This window comes from Lepisma saccharinum, chromosome 5, assembly GCF_977018435.1.
Source record: "Lepisma saccharinum chromosome 5, izLepSacc3.1, whole genome shotgun sequence".
Lineage (NCBI taxonomy): Eukaryota > Metazoa > Arthropoda > Insecta > Zygentoma > Lepismatidae > Lepisma > Lepisma saccharinum.
Window position 1 is genome coordinate 48,685,515 of NC_139233.1, and position 15,818 is coordinate 48,701,332.

The following is a 15,818-nucleotide window of genomic DNA, read 5'->3' on the forward strand; positions in this document are numbered from 1 at the left end:
ATAAATGATTATTCTGAGTATAATACAACTCTTTAATGCAGTAGCGAAGCGTGGTCTTAAGAGGAAGGAAAGCAATGCAGTACTCCGAAAAATGGGGGGTGGGGGGTATATAAATTATACAGTCCATTGCCCCAGTTTTTCTAGGAAAGAAAGGACATTTTAAATAATAATAATATATCCATGAACTCCTCTCTCAACGGCCATACTGCTAAGTTCAAAATTCTTGTCACGTTATTGATAATAAAATACTTGCTATTACTTACAGCTTCCAGTACGAAATTTGAAATATTCATGTTTGTTTCACAAAAGAGAACACTCACTTCAACCACTCCTCGTTCTTCCCACATAAATGGAAAATATTCCGAAAAGCTCAGAAGCTAACAGAAAAGTGATGTCAACCTCGTTGTAAAAATTAATGTTCACGGGGGAGTAATAGAACTGACTTGAAGCTTAAAATTAATTAAGCTTTCGAATAATAGGCCATTACAATAGGAAGAACATGCGCTGTTTCTTCTTTTTAATAATGTATTATATAAATAAAAATAATATTTCGAGTTGGATAGCATTTATGACTTAACGTTTTTGCTATTTGCAGGTCTCAGAAGAGAGTTTCATTGCTTTTTTTTTTACATACGTTTTATCGGAAAAAACATCAGTTCATTGTTTGTATGAAAACTTACGATAAATATAGTGTAAATTATTTGGTAGTTGTCAACACTGGCGTGCGTTGTAATTTGAGACAAGAGAAGTGTGAAGCGGACAACAGCCAGCTGTTCTGCAGATTCCAGCGCTCCCCAGTGCCGGAACACCATGTTTGTCTTAATCCCTGAACGTCGACATTATTGACACGTTTTACAAATCTTGAAACTCAAAGTAATGCTTTAAAGTTTATCTACATGGAATTTGGAACAGTTATATTAATTTATTTCAATAATTCTGTGTTTATAATAAAGCAAATATACATCTTCGAGATCAGTGGCGCAGGAACGGGGGGGTACAGGGGTACATTGTACCCCCGCAAATTTTTGAAGGGGGGTACTGTACCCCCTAAATCCGTAAATCGAGTTGTACCCCCTGTACCCCCCTTTGGTAATTTGACAGCAGACGGAAGGTGCTACTGTTAAAATTACCTATTATCAATTCGCCCAATAAAAAATGTATTATTGTTTATAAATTTTAAGCATTATAGTCCTTACCACAGAAATTCAAAACATTTAATTGTAAACTTATTATACTACATTGTGCTTGCTACTAGTTAGTTCATTGACCTAAGTTCTTGGAAACCTCTTCAACGAGATGAAAATTGTTTAAAATGTGTGTGGAACGATGGAATCAGATTGACTCTCAGACAATTACGCTGCAGACGATTGCTGCTTTGCGTAAGGGAAGGGGGGGGTACACATTTCTAAAGCAGTGGTCGCGTCGATTCGAAGATAAGATACAAATCTTCGTCAGAAGAGTATATGACTGACTCCATTTTCTTTTGAATATTTATAATGGAATTTTCCGAAACTGAACACTTACACGAACGAGACGAGACACGACAGACCAACTGGGGGGGGGGGGGGGAACTGTACTTAAACCTATATATTAAGATATATTTTTTTTAAAAAAATAGAGTGACGATTAGCCTATCTGAGAATGAGGTAAATTTGGAATAAGTTTTCATAACTTCAGAGTGGAAACCGAAAGAAAAATAAGCACAAACAAGAACGAGAAGGACCTCACCACACAGGATACAAGATGAGGCTGTGACAATTCTCGACTCATCGCATCGCGATACCATTCCTAGGTGAAATGAAATCTTTCCTAGACATTTAAACAGAGTGCAATTTGCGATTTTATCAGAGGGGGGACTATTTTTTACCTATGTATTAGGTATACTTATAATTGGACATAAATTGCTTAACATCTAATTGTGATATCGAATGCAACACAAACACAACACCATTTTATGTTAAACTCTAAAGTCAAATTGTAAGAAAATTACATTAGTCAGATGAATGCACGAGATAAATGAGACTCACTGCAGGTTCTATTGGTAGATTTTGGATTGGATTTACAAGGTCTCTGGGAGTAAGATGGGAATATTTGATTGATTGATTTGGTTTATTTTACTTCGCATTTCTGCCACTTTTGGCTAATCGCGAAGATGAGGATGAGTGATGATGATATGATGAAATTGATGGACACTCAAAAATAACACCCATGGGCAGGCCAGGATTCGAACCTGGGACCTCAGGCGTCATAGCGCGGTATGCTAACCCCTCCGCCACGGAGTACGGCGAGGTGGGAATGTGTTTTGGATTTTCTTTGTAGATGCGAAAATCTTTAACTGTGACGCGCAGCATGCTTCTGCTTACATTAAAGTTTACATTTTCACATAAACGAGAAATTGACATGTCATCCTAAAACACACGCATGTATCTGCATTTAATACCACTACATACGAAAATAAACCTTGGCCGGCTCTTCACATTGTCCACCAAAAATTGAAAAGAAAGAATAAACTTTTGAGGGTATGGCTTTCCTTGCTACTTCTGAGAGCTGAAGGATTTCGGTTTTGTAAATGAACCGAATGATATTACTTTTAGTACTTGAAGAGCGTCATTAGGACAGCTAATTATATTACAAATAAATGATTTGTCATATTTTTCACAAATATTTCAAAGTTAGACTTCTTACGAGTTGATTGGGAACCATCTGAACTCATTTTTTTCTTTTTTAATACCAAAAATAAATACATGGCTTCTAAAAGGCATTGGATATGGTACACACCTGCCATAAATTGTTTAAAGATATTTTTATGCGTAGCTATGGGACTTTTAAAATGAGAAAGAACGGAACTGAAGTGGAACTGTATATAATGTAGTTTCTATATCCAGTGGGCGGGAGATGATTATTCCTGGTTGGGGTGGCTCAAGATCCCCCTCACTCCTGATTTTCTGTTCCGTGAAATCGAAATAAGCCCAGAATGAGGTCCAGAGCTTAGCCTTATATGTTTCAGAATTGTTATCTGATTTTAAAATCTGTTTTTTTTTTTTAAACTTAAATTCTAACAAAAACAATGAAAAATATTTATGCATATTTTGCATTAAATAACACGACATTTGTGTGTGCTATTCTAAAAGAGAATATTTCTCATGGCTTCACATTATACCTAGGTATCAAGGACGTTTTTGTGGGGGTCCAGGGGGTACTTACCAAGTAGTAAAAGTAATTTATCAAAATATAATTGTTTAGCATTTGTTATACTCAATTTTCATCAATGCCAATACCATGCTTGAACAGCGTAACAATTAAAAGTTAGGGTGCGGCAGAAATATCTCCCGGATTTCATTTGTGATTAACAAAGCAACGATAGATGTTATGCAAAACTTTATTGCACAGTTGGAAAGAACAAGGTTTACCATTTTATTGCACATTTGCAAAGAACAAAATGTTCCAATTATTTTTTACAAAATTGCCACAAGTCACCATTTTGGGTGACATAGTTGACTTTGTTTTAAAATGATATCGTCCAAATGCCGATCTGCACGGTGTACGCATTTCTGAAGTCTCGCCCTGAAGTTCTGCATTACCCTCCTAGTCATGTCTGGTCGGTATTGCCGCTCTTTCCTGTCTGATACCATATTTCAGATCATTGGCGGTCCTCGGCCTTCCTTGGTAAACTTTAGCCTGCAGGTACTCCCACAGAAAGAAGTCGCAGGGTGCGAGCTCGGGGGAACGACTTGGCCATGGAAGGTGACTTAAAAGTGAGATCAGACGCCCTGGAAACATTTCACGTATCACGTTCATCGATACGCGTGCTGTGGCACCATCCTGTTGGAACCACACAGCCAATTTGCCACGTTCGTTCGATTGCGGCTGCAGGAAGTTGCGTAACATCCATACATAACGGACAGACGTTACATTAACTGCGTGCCGTCTTCCTCAAAAGTAGGGGCGTTCATGGAGTTGTCTCGGTACATATGGGAAACAAAATGGTAATCCTTGTTCTTTCCAACTGTGAAATAAAATTTTGCATAACATCTATCGTTGCTTTGTTATTCACGAATGAAATCCGGGAGTTATTTCTGCTGCACCCTGTATACTCGATGGTTTTATCCGCTGAACTTATTGGAAGGCAAGGAATTTGGCTTATACGTGTTTGAAGGATTCCAAAGATTTATGCACACTACTAATGATAATATCCATAAAATATTAATCAGGAACTTTACTTTTCGTTAATTGGATCTAACTCCTTTTTTGTTATTCAATAAATATTCAATTCTTTTTCTATCCGACATTAAATTCCTAGCCAGGGCAGTTGTTTTTGTGCAAATCTTGGCTATGTTAACTACACGTAAGCTAGATAATGAATACTTGCTGTTATATTTCTATTCTTTTACTATCTTTTACCTATTCATGTAATAATAACAATACAATATTAATTAATGTACATATTTAATTAATTAAATATAATTATCCTAATTATTATTATTGCGACACTTGATTGGACATATATATATATATATATATATATATATATGGGAGGCTGAATTTTGTACCCCCCCAAATGAAAAACGTTCCTGCGCCACTGTTCGAGATCATGTTAACACTTATATGTTTTCTGATAGTAGTGTCTGCTTTCTGCTTGGCTCGGGTGTTTTCGAGAAGCCGAAAAGCTCCGAAAAGCAGAGCTTTTATTAGTGGTTTGGGGACCGTACCTTCACCAGCATCTACCCTTCGCCATATGATACTTGAGAAGCATTGGTTTCCCGCACAGTGGCTGCAAGCAGAGAGGTTGCTGCTTGCCAACGGGCTGCGGAGAGAATTTGCGGCCGTAAAATTTCGCGAAATCGAGTGCGATAGAAAATAAATAATGCACTCAACGTTAAGTACATTAAATAATATTTTAATTGTGCAAGGAGTGCTTGCATTGCTTGTACTATATCTTCGCCACTGCTTTAATGGCACTTTTAATGAAACACATAATTAGGCACTGAATGTTATTCGTAATACAGGAAAAAGAGAAAAACGTGAGCATACCTTGTAGCACGCAAAATATACAAGCAATATTCAATCTCACACCAAACTTTCTGCATTTTAAGAAGAAATAGAGAACATACGAAGAAAGAAACAGGACGAAATAAACAGAAAGGGAGATAGGAAAATATAGAAAGATGCAGTAAAAAAAGGAGATAAAAGAAAAGTGAGAGAGGATGATAGGGAGAAAGAGTGAGCCTCTCCGATGGCACAGTGGTAGCTTTGTAATCAAGGGAGCACAAGTTCTATACCCGGTGGAGGCACATAGTGGTTCGGATCCCACTTTAAACTGTAGGCCCAGGCCCGATTAGCCTTACTGTGCATAAAATGGACTTAAAACACTAACAACTTAATCAATCAAATCGAAGATAAGAAGAAAGAGAAACAGGACGAGAGAACAGGGCCGTGCGAGTGGCAGGCTAGGAAGGCTGTCGGAGGAATTTACGCTTCGCAGAAGTAAGGGCTGGTGGAAAACATACAAAGCCTTACGCGACCCTTGTTTCCACTGAAGATTTTCAAGTGATGTAGTGACCCCTGATACTTTCTTTGAGAGGTGGGGGGGGGGGAGGTGGTCACCACGTGAAAAATGCCACTATTGAAATCGGTACACGACGTTCCCTGTTCGAGCACATCACGAAAACATATCTATAATAAATCCTTTTCGATTTGTGAGGTTGAAACTATACTTGTAGGTTTACACAATTCTTGTAACACACTGTTGGAATTTTGTTTCCCAATGTAGTAGGAATCGTACGATTTTAAATATGTTCTTCAGACGCTAAGACCTAATTCAAATATTCTTAAATATAGTAAAGCTTTAAAAGTCAGAAATCCAAACTATGATCTTTAATTATTGAAGATTAGGCACACACAGGAGATGTACTATAGCAGTAGAAATTTTGAGCGTGTGTGTGTGCCTAATCTTCAATAATTAACATCTCCACGCTGGGAGGAACCAGGCAACGTCACTTTTATCCTCTGCCTTAGAACGGGGCACGTGACCACAAACGATCATCTGGCAAGGATTCATCAAACTCCCTTTCCCAATTGTAACTGCGGAGAACATAAACAAACCCCCACCCACTTATTTTTTCAGTGCCCGCTATGGAATACACAACGCCAGGCACTCTTTCACAGATTCCGTCGAAAAAAGGTTCCTTTTCCAGGAAAGAGGGCAGCAGAAGTGAAAATGAAGGGGTCGCGGCAGGGTGCAAAATCATTTTAGACTGGTGGGGGAGGGGAGAAATACATTAATTTACAAACCCCCTCCCCTTCCCCCATATACGATATACATATTTATAATATTATTAAAAGTACAAGTGCATTACTAAATTAGAAATATATTACTATTATTACTATTAATTACACAAAAAATTGTCACTTTTATATATATCAGATATTTTAAAGTAGCAAACTACTTCCTTTACTAACTGGTTAAAGATGTTAATAAATTATGAAATTATTGAATGTCTTTTTTGCATTCTTGTTTTATTGTGCGTATTGATGTAGATTTGTTAATGATCTCTTGAGAGAGAAAAAGCATTGAACACTCACAGGTGGGCTGCGATTTTGAATCAGTTTCGCTCAAATTTCAGAATTCAAAATGTTTGAAAATTCTAGCTCAATCATTCCAGGATTGTCTCCCTGTTGTATTTTTGTGAAACTGCGAATAAATTTTTGAAAATGTGTTACAAACTTGGTTTCTGAACTTTAATTAATCCAAGATGCCAGAAGTATCGGGGGGGGGGGTTTGAACCATAAACCCCCCCTCTAAATACGGCCATGGATATCACCCCCACCATTGAAGTGTTATAGTGCAAGTGAAGTGAAGTGAAACACTGTGCTGGTAATAATAGAGCGCGCATACTCAAGACATCAATGTTTTTAGACCTTTCCCCAGGACTGCTACCATAAAAGCGGTGAGGGGCAAGAAGAAGAACAGATCTCGTTGCGGCAACACTGGCAGAGACGATTCCACGCAGGTAAAACAGCGATGGCGAAAAATCAAGCGAGGCCAGGCCGGCTCGGTAGCTCAGTGGTATCGGCCTCCTTGGTGGAGTGGTTAGCTCAGCGCGCTATATATTTACAAAGTAACTGAATATGTACTAAAACACCGTAAATTAGATAAGAATTCGACCGTCCATCAGCACAACACACGTCAAAAAGAGAACTTCCACATGCAAGCACACAGACTTGTTCTCTCAGACAAATCACCTCATGTTGCAGGAATAAAATACCATAACAACTTCCCACAAACATCAAACAAATTACAGAAACTCACAAGAAACTGAAAGCAATTAAACAGTATTTAACAGATATACCTCTATATAATCTCAATGAATTTCAATAGTTAAACTGGATTAGTAAATTGAAGCATTTAAATTCTTTTGATATTGTATGTCTTTGGATTTTCTCTTTTACAAGTTTAGTATGTGACACTTATAACTGTTTATGTTTAACCCATTTGATTTTTTGTATTTTTGTTTGCATTTTGTTCTTTTCATTGTAATCCTACTCCATTTGTAATATTTAGAATTGTATGGCGTTCTCCACACCCATGCATGGCCGTATTTAGAGGGGGGTTTCTAGGGTTCAAACCCCCCCCGAAACTTCTGACATGTTGGATTAATGGAAGTTCAGAAACCAAAATCTGTAACAAATTTTCATTTTTTTTTTTTCGAAGCATCACAAATATACATGGAGACAATGTTGAAACGATCGAGCTAGAATTTTCATACATTTGGAATTCTGAAACTTGAGTGAAACAGGATTTATTCTCGGAATCGTAGCCCACCCGCGATCCCTCCATTATCACTTCTGCTGTCATCTTTCGAGTGTTGCTCCCGCGTCACAAGGAATATAGACTGAAGATTCCCTTATGATTGTCCCAAAATTCCCTTTCCAGCTTTTAAATTCCCTGTCCGATAAAGTCGAAAATCCCGCTTGATAGGAGTTCAAACCTAGGATCTCCAGTTTTGTAGCGCATTTAGTTCGCGATTGAGGTTACAATCCATGCACCAGGCTAAGTTTTTAAAAAGAATAACTGGTTCCACACTTTTCAAAATTCCAAAAATTTAATTTTAAAGTCAAACAACAAAAGCTTTATGACTAAAATTTCATCTAATTTTTAAAGCTTTTCTCTTGAAGGTATCTAAAGTTTAATGATGAAGTATAATAATTGTGCATTTCAGTACACACTGTATGAAACTTCTACGGAAATAAAGAATTTATTATTATTATTATTAATAATTCACATTATGAAGATAATGTTTCTCTTGGTACTTTAATATGATACCTGAGCGTATAGCTTGTAACTGTATGTGTACGTACCTCAAGCATTCCATTACTTTCTTATTTGGTAATCAAAATGCAATATTGATTCGTCATTCGTGCACACGAGCTTTAACATTTACATTGATGGCTTACGACAATTTAACAGTACAACAATGCTCACGTGATAATCGTTTCCGTAGCTTATCTTACAAATTGTCTAAGAAAAAATGTCAAAAGATCCTATGCCTGAATTGAAAATGACAGATTTATCGGACTTTCACAATTCCAAAGCCAAGATTTAATGAAGAAGAAAACCGAAGTAAGTATGGTTTATATTATAATTAAATAATAATAATAATACATTTCTTTATTAAGCGGGCGAGGTTCAGCCTATATGCTGCTCTATCACCTAACCCTTGTCAATGTAATGTTACATAAAAGTGATAAATTGCATATGGAGCAGTAAGCTACATGTGAAATGATTCCCCGAAAGGACATTCTCACGAAATGGAACGCGTTTTTTCTTTTGTCTCTTACTGCTTCAGCGAAGCGACGAGAGTACCAATTAGTGAAATGACGCTCTGTATTTCAATTAATTAGAGTTAATACTTTTTTTAAAGTTTTATTCTTTTCTTTATCTGAAGAAGGCCCTCATGCAGAGTCTCGAAACGTAAATAAAAACTACCTTAGTCAGTATATTTAGTGTTTTTTAGTGTATTTACATAAACACCAAGTATTATGAAATACATTGGACACGAGTGTTCTGGAATGTTTTCCCACTTTTAAAATGTAAGCAGACGGAAATTGAGTCAGCTCGCCCAACTGGGATTTTTAAAAAAAGCAATGTATACGTGTCCTCAATACTTTGTCTTAATAATGCTTATTGAAAGAACCAATTTGTTCAAGTGAAATTTTTTTCCATACTGTTATTTTGCGTACGATCAAGGATTATATTTATTCTTCAGAATGTCAACACTGCTCAGCTCAGTATCAAACTTAAAAAGCATTCCGCAACATTTTGATTGATTTGATTTGATTTGGATGCCCCGCCCACTTTAGACCGTTAGGTTAATCAGAAAAATATAAAATACGAAGGTATGAAAGAAAGATGAGTGACTATAAATAGAGAACACGAATTTGTGTAAAACTCTTGTGCAGGAGGATACCTCTGTCAGAACAATCGAATCCACAATACAGAACAAATAATAATGATTAGCAAAGAGAAAGTTAAAAGAGAACAACAAGGCACAAAAGATGAAGACAACATAAGTCATTCCATGCCAAATCAACACAGATATGTGCAATTTTTAACCTGACCATCTCCGATTTTCATGAAATTTGGGGAGTTGAAATTATGCATAGAACTTAGTAACTATGAAAATTTTTAGTTTCGTGCGTCTTATAATTGTTAAATTATTCAAGGTCAAAGTTTGCAGAAAGCCTTTTTTGAGCCCGCTTAGCTATACTAAATGTGCTGTAACTCCGCCCCTATTTCGCCTAGGAAGCTCAAATAAAGCTTATTGTACAGGGAATTGAATAAGCTTTGCAGTGATATATAACAAGCCTACCTTTGGATAAAAATATAATTTTGTCACGTGACCTTGACTTTTGACCTTGAATATCTCAAAACATGTCATCACCAAAAATCGTGAAAAAAATATATTTGGTCCCTCATACCATACTCTAAAATATACCAAAAAATCATTCTGGGACTGCAATGGGATCAGAAGATACAAAATAATATGTGTAAGTATGTGACTGATAAAAGCCCCATTACATGAACTATGAAGAGTCAAATGTTCCTTAACACCCCCTACAAAATGTGAAGGAGTTATCCTGGGTATATATAATTGGTCATAAAAGAAATAGGTTAGGCACAGGGAAATCCCTAGCCATGTGTGTCAAGCGCAGATCCGGCATATTGTTGACCGCCATATTGAATTCAACGCAAACATTTCAAAGGAAAGGGGGTTATGTGATATATCAAATCAGGCTAGAATTTCACGAGAAATGAAGTGACGAAGGATTTTCCAACATATATTTAACCAGCAAAAATTTATTACTGCATGCTTGTAACCATTTTCTCCTTTTCGAGGTGTTAAAAACAAAGCATTGGAATGCTCCTAACGTGTTAGGAACTCATCGAGATCACGCTGACATCTTGGGAGAGAAAGAAGTATACGCACTATTGCATATGATTTTAATCAGCTACATTCACCAAATAGTTGAATAGTGAAGAATATTGGGAAAAGTATCTCAAACAATTTACGTGACACTTCCTTTGGAATGAGAAATTCTTCAGTGACGATGCAAATTTTTGTGTTCACGGTGAAGTTAATAAAAATAATATGCAATACCTGTGATTTGCTCAGTCGAATGGTTGTTGCTGGTAAGCTAATTATGTGGTATAATGTATAACGAACGGAAATGGTTGGTCCATATTCAACAACGGAGCCTTGAATGGTGTGGGCTTCTTGGATTTGTTAAGTGAACAGGTTTTTTCACCCTTGCTTACGGGATATGGCACTTTTCGAGAGTTTTGAAACAGGACAGAGTGTGACCACACTATGTAGACATTTTCGCAATTTCTTCATGGTAAATGTCTAGGTAGATTGATGGGCAGATGGGGATCTATTAAAAGGCCTGCACATTCCCCAGATCTAACATCTTAGGAGGACTTTTACCTTCAGAAACATTTTAAGAGAATGGTGCATGCACTAAAAATCCCTGATATTGACCATCTGAGAGAAGGCATAGTTGCTGCTTGCGATGTTGTTGCACATGCTACATTACCAAATGTTCTATGCGAGTGTGAGAGACGTCAACGAGTGTGCTCACAGGAACATTGACAAAATTATAATGTGCATATATCGTAAGTGAAAGATATAACTTTTTGCTGGCGTAAGATACGTTGGAAAATCCTTCGTCACTTCATTTCTCGTGAAAGTCTAGCCTGATTTGATATATCACATAACCCCTTTTCCTTTGAAATTTTTGCGTTGAATTCAATATGGCGGTCAACAATATGCCGGATCTGCGCTTGACACACATGGCTAGGGATTTCCCTGTGCCTAACCTATTTCTTTTATGACCAATTATATATACCCAGGATAACTCCTTCACATTTTGTAGGGGGTGTTAAGGAACATTTGACTCTTCATAGTTCATGTAATGGGGCTTTTATCAGTCACATAGTTACACATATTATTTTGTATCTTCTGATCTCATTGCAGTCCCAGAATGATTTTTTGGTATGTTTTAGAGTATGGTATGAGGGATGAAATATATTTTTTTCACGATTTTTGGTGATGACATGTTTTGAGATATTCAAGGTCAAAAGTCAAGGTCACGTGACAAAATTATATTTTTATCCAAAGGTAGGCTTGTTATATATCACTGGAAAGCTTATTCAATTCCCTGTACAATAAGCTTTATTTGAGCTTCCTAGGCAAAATAGGGGCGGAGTTACAGTAGATTTAGTATAGCTAAGCGTGCTCAAAAAGCGCAATTTATGCTAACTTTGACCTTGAATAATTTAACAATTACAAGACGCACGAAACTAAAAATTTTCATAGTTACTAAGTTCCATGCATAGTTTCAATTCCCCAAATTTCATGAAAATCGGAGATGGTCAGGTCAAAGGCTGTGTTGATTTCGCATGGAATGACTCATAAACATCTTTTAAGTCAAATTTTATATTACTGCACACATTGAAGTGCTTAAAACAATTGAGAAGGGTACTGAAGTTCATATTACTATTTCAAAGGTTTTCATACTCCTTATTCACATTTTAAAAATATTTACACAACAAAATCTTCTTGTGAATGAAAGTCTGTTAATTTAAATGTACGTATAAAACGAAATTGCGTAATAACACCTCTTAATATGTTTTCTTGCAAAATCTTTTATTGGCCTCTCTTTTCATTTTGGTTTTATAATTCTCACGCATATTTAAAATGACATATATTCGTTTACGTATCTCTTTATGTGTAAATATTTCAAATACAACATAAGGTGTAAAGTAATAGTAAAACATGTCACTTTGTAATCAAGAAACCCTCGATTCTATTCCTACTTTACAGTTCCAACTAACCTATTTGAGCATAAACAAATACATTTTTATCTCTCCTGCAGATCGTCAAACTAAAATTACACATTTTGTACATTTTAGGTATTATTATTGCAAAGAAATAGAATTACTTAATTTCTACACAAACTTATATTTTATTTCTCAGGCTATGACACCTTCAAAAGTTCGACTTCCTAGCCAGGCTGTGACTCAAAGGCACCAATGACATGGAGGAGGGCATCTAAGGAACAGCACTACCAAGAGGAATGCCTGTAAAGTGCACTAACTAAAAAAGGTGTTGGGATTTATCAAGGGTATGCGGATTTGAATCATCTCAATACTGCAGTGATAAAACACAGCGAGTCTGAATTGCATCTTTATAGTTTCTTTAAATTTAGTAGTTTTGTTGCCACCCCTACTAGAATTGACGTTCTTTTGGATACTCAACGAAAAGCTGAAATAGAGCTACACAATGAAAAAGTAAAAGAGAACAGGGAAATATTAAAGAGGTTGATTAACGCCGTCTGCTATTTAGCAAAGCAAGAATTGCCATTCCGAGGCCATGAGGAAAATGCATCATAGTAGAGAGGCAGCACTTCGTTCCTACGCGTCAGCAAAAATTTGATGCTACTGGTGTTATGTTACATCCGGTCGTAGCGGGCCACGAGCGGTTTTATTGTTGAGTCAGCAGAACGTGTCTGATCACGTTGAAGACATCGGAAGCGGTGGGGGGAGGGGGTCAATGGATTTGTCACGTTGTTTCTTGATGTATGCTAACCTAACACGTGCATATGTTTGTGTGTGTGTGGAGGAAATGCGCGCGCAACCATTGCGTATGATGGAAAGACATGAAGAAATGATTTAAAGATGGCGCCGAAGGTGCTGTACCCCCCGAAAGCTTAGCGGCTAAGGTTATTGCTCTGTAAAACAAGAGGCGTCGAGGGTTCGATTCCTGGTAGAGTCAATATTGATTGATTGATAGATTGAGTTAGTTTTTTTTAAGTCCGTTTTATGCACGGCAAAACTAATCAGGATTGGAGCTACAGTTGAAAAGTGGTGATTCGGACCACTATGTGCCTCCACCGAGTATCGAACCTGGGACCCTTTGATTACAAGGCGACGATGTCAATATTGAATGGTCTCGATTAGCCTGTGTGTAAATAAAGGCAACAAAATGGTTGAGTTCGAAAATCGAGTTGGGTTAGTGGTTAATGTTGTCACCTGGCAATGAAGAGGTCGCGGGTTCGATTCTCAAGGTAGTTAAATTAGGCCAATTGTTTAGTCCCGCCATTATAGGTCCCCGATTAGTCCATCTGTGCATAAATAGTGTTTGAATAAAATCAATATGGCGGCCTTGGGTTAGTGGTTATTGTTGTCGCCTGGTAATGAAGAGGTCGCGGGTTCGATTTTCTAGGTAGTTAAATGAGACCAATTTTTTTGTCCCGCCATTATAGGTCCCGATTAGTCCATCTGTGCATAAATAGTATTTCAATAAAATCAAAATGGCGGCCGCGTTTTATGTTTAGCGGCGGCGGCGGCGACCGGGGCGCGGCGCGGGGTGGGGCGGCCCGGCGCGGGGGGGTGTTTTTTATTCCGCGAGATGTTTTAACCAAGTGGTTGAGGGTTCGATTCCCAATGTTGGTGAAAATTGGATATTCAATTGTATTTGTTTAAAAGTTCCGATTAGCTTTTTGTGCACAAAGAGAAAATGAACTAATTGGAAATAGGATGTTTATGCTGTAATGAAAAGGTCCCCGGGTTCGATTCACAATGTCAAATTGGCTGATAATGATGTTGTTTTTAAAATAAAAAAGAAAAAGAAGTGTGAATAAACTAGAATCTGTTGTTTTGCCGTGTGGGGCCCCAGTAACGATTATCTTAAATGCATAAAGAGTAGGTAAAATAAGCAAGATGGCCGTCACTATTGTTTTGTGATCAAAGAGGAGTCACAGGTTCGATTCAATCAAAGGAGGCAACATTCTATGTTTCAATTCCATGTAAAAGTCTAAAGTTATGTTTCGATTAACCTCAATGCATAAAGAGGAATTAAACAAAAACAAGCAAAATGGCGACAGATGTGATAAAAGAAAAATTGAATTAGTTTTTTTATAGTGACAAGAAAAAATAGCGAATCACTGTTAGAAATAGAATGAAAATAAAGATACTTGCCTTTGCGTGTCCAGCGCTGTGCAGAAAAGCTCTCATGCTTTATCTCCGACAAGTCCACAATACACATTTTTTTTATTGTATAGTAAATTATTAATGTTGTTATTAACACAGATTCTTACCAGTGTGAAGAAAAGCTCTCATGCTTTATCTCCGACAAATCCACAATACACACTTTTTCATTATATAGTTAATTATTAATGTTGTTTTTAACACCGAGTTTTACCAGTGTGAAGAAAAGCTCTCATGCTTTATCTTCGACAAGTCCACAATACACATTTTTTTATTATATAGTTAATTATTAATGTTGTTATTAACGATTGTTACCAGTAAAAATATAAACCATGAGGATTTTTAAAGGGGTGATAAATGAAAAAAAAAGCCAAGACATATATTTTATCCCTGTTTATTACCAATATTTACAAAATTCAAAAGAGCCGCACACACACACATACATATGTAAAATGTTTATATTGTGTCACCATTTTATCAGCATGTTATTTAACAAGTTTTTATTCTTCAAGTTTGTTCACTCACCCACATAAGGAATTGTGTCACTATCATATCCATTTTCTGCTGCAACCACTGAATTAAAATGTTTCACTATTTTTTCCACAAGCATGTTCTCGCAAAAAAGAAACACTTCTTTGGAAAGTCTTTTTCCGTCGATGTTTTGTATAGACAAAGGCTCAGGTTTTGTACATCCATGTAGATGGGAAAGCACAAACTTCTCCTTATTACATGCATGGACAGGGGAAATATCTGTGCAACCGAAACATTGTTCGCGAAGGTCGAGAATGCAAGATTCCACACAGTTTCCAAAATATGATTTCAGATATGGCGACACTGTTTCACACATAACTTTCGCATGCTCGATGCACACAAATATCTTCATAAAGTTCCGCCACGAACTTTCTGCGATGAACACTATCTCCAGGGAACCGTAAGCTGGTTTTTTTCCTTATAATGATCTGACGACGATTGTACAGTGTGAGTAGTACAGTAAATGTGCATACCACTGCTACCCTGATTTTTCGACCCCTCAGAAAATCGCATGGAAACCTCAAAATCTCACTTTTTCTCCACGTTCCGCGCCTCATTTATTGCGCTGACGATGTTTCACGGCGCAGAAAAGCCGGTACGAGTAAATTCACTTTCTCATCCTTGAAGTACGAATGCACCTTATCGTAATTTTTTTCCAAGTCCGGGACCAAAAATGTTTATATATATATCGTGACCTTTGTAAACCTCTCTCTCTCGGGGAACAACGATGTGCCACACA